At 37.2% G+C, this 4,270-nt stretch overlaps 1 protein-coding gene across 2 annotated transcripts in view; it reads right to left on the minus strand.

Annotated features, from left to right (window-relative positions):
- Window positions 1-2,190: 2,190 nt before the first annotated feature.
- Window positions 2,191-4,270, minus strand: part of LOC133537466 (protein phosphatase 1 regulatory subunit 14A-like) — a 17,176-nt gene continuing 15,096 nt past the window's right edge. For both annotated transcript variants that reach the window (XM_061878499.1, XM_061878498.1), the window contains exon 5: window positions 2,191-4,270. This exon is cut by the window's right edge and continues 517 nt beyond it. The gene's annotated coding sequence lies outside the window, so the exon portion shown is untranslated.

The raw sequence follows: 4,270 nt of genomic DNA on the forward strand, positions 1-4,270 counted from the left end.
TTTTTTTTTTTTTTTCAAAAAATGTTGGATTCATAATTTTTGCCTAGATTTCTCAATCAACATAAGTCCTAGACAAAAATACCAAACATGGAATGTTCTGTTTTCTTAATCCTCTGAAGGCCTTTTGAATTAGTCAATCATTTGTTCATTAATTTCAAGTTTACAACTGAAAATAACAAAAAAGTATGTTTTTTCCTCAATATTTGTTAAGAAACGTTCCGATAAACAGATGAGAAATAGTTTTTTCCTGGTTTGTGTCCTTGTACAAGGCACTTTACCCACCTGCTCCCAGTGGCACCCACACTGGTTTAAATGTAACTTATATATTGGGTTTCACTATGTAAAGCGCTTTGAGTCGCTAGAGAAAAGCGCTATATAAATATAACTCACTTCACTTTTTCTAATTTTTTATTTTGTGCACAATTGGAAAATGGACAAAACAAATAACAGGTTGTTTCCTGCTAATCTATTTGAGACACAAGTTTACCCCGAAGTAGTTTTACGTGGACTTGGGCTTGCAGGTAAACAAACGTATAAAAAGACAGGAGGACCATTTCATGGAACTGGTAAAAAAAAAAACGCTCAGTTACCGCAAATAAGAAGTCAGTTGACCGCTTGTGCCTTTGAGTGCAGTTAAATAATGTTCCACTAGATGGCAGCAGGTAGCTAAGGCATTGTTAGTCGCACAATATAATTAGAGACATTTTGAATCACATGTAGATGAATATCTGGTAAAGGAAATCTAAAAACGTGGCCGCTATAAAGACGTTTATTTGCATCTACTTATAAGGAGATGGCAACGCAACATGACGTCTTGTTCCGTACAACGTTTTACCAGATATAACAGTTAAATCTGGATTTAAAAAATGCATATTTTTCATGCTTGGCAAGGCGAAAAAAAATGAATGCCAAATGCTCAACTTGATTTAGACTCCATCAGTCCTCCTGTTTTCTTCTACGTTTGTTTACCTGTAAACCTAAATCCCCGGGAAACTACTTCCGTATAAACTTGGTGCCCAAAATGGATATGCAGAAAATAAGTTCATATGCCCTTTATCCAGTTGTGCACAGAATTTAAAATTATAACAAATATTTGTGATTCGTGTTTTGTTTTGGGTCTGTAAACAAAGGGTGAAACTAGTTGTTTAGTTTTACATTAAAATGATTATCTTGATCGAATAATGTCGCTATTTTCATCAAATAATGATAATGATAAATGGGTTGTACTTGTATAGCGCTTTTCTACCTTCAAGGTACTCAAAACGCTTTGACACTACTTCCACATTTACCCATTCACACACTGATGGAGGGAGCTGCCATGCAAGGCGCTAACCAGCACCCATCAGGAGCAAGGGTGAAGTGTCTTTCTCAGGACACAATTTAGTAACATTTGCATAACAATACTTATTTTATTCATTTAAATCTGGGACGGCTTCACGGTGACAGAGGGGTTAGTGCGTCTGCCTCACAATACGAAGGTCCTGAGTAGTCCTGGGTTCAATCCCAGGCTCGGGATCTTTTTGTGTGGAGTTTGCATGTTCTCCCCGTGAATGCGTGGGTTCCCTCCGGGTACTCCGGCTTCCTCCCACTTCCAAAGACATGCACCTGGGGATAGGTTGATTGGCAACACTAAATTGGCCGTAGTGTGTGAATGTGAGTGTGAATGTTGTCTGTCTATCTGTGTTGGCCCTGTGATGAGGTGGCGATTTGTCCAGGGTTTACGCCGCCTTCCGCCCGATTGTAGCTGAGATAGGCACCAGCGCCCCCCGCGACCCCAAAGGGAATAAGCGGTAGAAAATGGATGGATGGATAAATCTGGGACATTATCTGATAAAAGGCTTCTAAAATGGTCAAAAATTTAAAAAAGAAAACATTACATGTTTGATATTTTGGTCTAAGACGGAAGTTTAAGAAATTGGAGCATACAATTTTTTTAAATTCCCTTCACTTGTATGTCCTGTTTGACTTTATAGATAATTTGATTTGAATGTCCCCAGAGTATTAATTATTAGTTTGTCTCTGATCAATAATATGTATGAAGATGAAATAAAATGTATTGATAGACCTGTCTTGTTAATGACTGTATGACACTTGGACCGCAGTATAGTCCTACACCAGCAGGGGGCGGTGTTGGGTGACGTAAAAGGCCACATGTGGGCAGTTGAGTTGTAGAGTCATTAGAAACATTGCTTTTGGACATTTGTGTTTAATTTAAAACCATGTACAAACATTTTAAGAAAGAAGATGAGAACAAAAGTAAAGGCCAAAAGAGATTAAAACAGGTGCATCATGGTACTGTAAACAAGGCTTGAGGATGGAATGTGTCATCCAGGAAGTGCTTGTTTCTTCACGAACACACACTGTGGCGCTGTTGTGAAGGTCAGTGTGGTGACCTGTGTGTTTGCACTAGCAACATGTGAGTGAAACCAGCAGGAATGGAAAAAGCACAGATGTTACCACTTCCACTGACTAGAATCACACATTTGATCTGTCACACATCCGTGTGTGCGTGTGTCTTCTTGTATTTCTACCCTTCTTGAGACATCAACAAGGAAAAGCTCCTTCCACATGAGGACCGATGAACAAGTTATGACATAAATCATAATCCTAATAACATTGCATCTAATAAAGCAGTGGTTCTCAACCTTTTTTCAGTGATGTACCTCCTGTGAACATTTTTTTAATTCAAGTACCCCCTAATCAGAGCGAAGCATTTTTGGTTGAAAAAAAGAGATAAAGAAGTAAAATACAGCACTATGTCATCAGTTTATGATTTATTAAATTGTATAACCAGTGCAAAATATTGCTCATTTGTAGTGGTCTTTCTTGAACTATTAGGAAAAAATATTTATAAAAATAACTAAAATCTTGTTGAAAAATAAAAAAGTGATTCAATTATAAATAAAGATTTCTACACATAGAAGTAATCATCAACTTAAAGTGCCCTCTCTGGGGATTGTAAAAGAGATCCATCTGGATTCATGAACTTATTTGTAAACATATCTTTAACATCAATATTTATGGAACATGTCCACAAAAATCTAGCTGTCAACACTGAATATTGCATTGTTGCATTTCTTTTCACAGTTTATGAACTTACATTCATATTTTGTTGAAGTATTATTCAATAAATATATTTATAAAGGATTTTTGAATTGTTGTTATTTTTAGAATATTTAAAAAAAAATCTCACGTACCCCTTGGCATACCTTCAAGTACCCCCAGGGGTACGCGTACCCCCATTTGAGAACCACTGTAATAGAGAATGTCTCATTTGCACCCCTGATGGTGAAATCATTCAAAAGCCGGGTGGTTCCAAAAAAGGAGAGATTTTTCAACTTGACTGTGTGTCGCTTTTAAAATAGTTACCCCTCTGGTCAACGTATGAAATAACAAGTGTGTATAAGAAATTGAAATGCGCCCCCTTTGGCCAAAATGAATACAAAAATAAAATAAATGTGTATATGGAGACATGCTGTAATAACAAAGTAAAGAATGATTACAATCAAAAAAGCTAAGCGCTTACCTTTTTAATATTTTCATAGTTTCTATGTATTGATTGATGTTGTAAATACACATCTTTATACATCTAGAAAGGTTGGTCCTAAAGAGGTAGGTGTTTTTCGCATGTCTCAAAAAGGTAAGAAATACAAGAATGTGTGTGTGTGTGATGGTGCTTGTGATAGGGTCGTTTCAGGTGTGTTTGTTTCCCGTTATTGCTGAGGTGGACATTCAGCACCTTTGGAAAAAGACCGTCACACTTCTTTTCGGCATGTTTGCTTTCCAGTCTGTTCCCTCCCTGACTGGAGGGTGTATGGAGAGAAATTACTGCCTCGTTATGCAACCAAACAAAACAAGATTTGACAAAAAATAAATCAATTAAAAAAAATTTTTTGTCACAAAAAATATTTTGCTTTCAACTCCTCTTCAATTTTGTGGGCGGAGCCTTCTCTGAACAATATGTACACAGACTTTTTATTGGTCTTGCCCTAAACACGTTTGGAGGGAAATAAGCAAATACTAGGGCTGGTGGTTACTGTCCCCAAAAAAGGCTTCTAACATAACTGAGGCATAAGGACGCAAATTTAGCTTAAAAAAGCGAACATGCTAACGTTAGCGCGCAAACAATTTGCATGTGTCACGTGCCAAGTTATACGACTGAGGTGTACGCTGGCAAAATAGGCTAAAAAGGTAAGCATGTTAACCTTAGCGTGTGTCAAGTACCAAGTTATAACTTTGAGGGGGGCGACTGCAAAATAGGCTAAAAAAA

The sequence above is a fragment of the Nerophis ophidion genome, linkage group LG18, assembly GCF_033978795.1.
Source record: "Nerophis ophidion isolate RoL-2023_Sa linkage group LG18, RoL_Noph_v1.0, whole genome shotgun sequence".
Classification (NCBI taxonomy): Eukaryota; Metazoa; Chordata; class Actinopteri; order Syngnathiformes; family Syngnathidae; genus Nerophis; species Nerophis ophidion.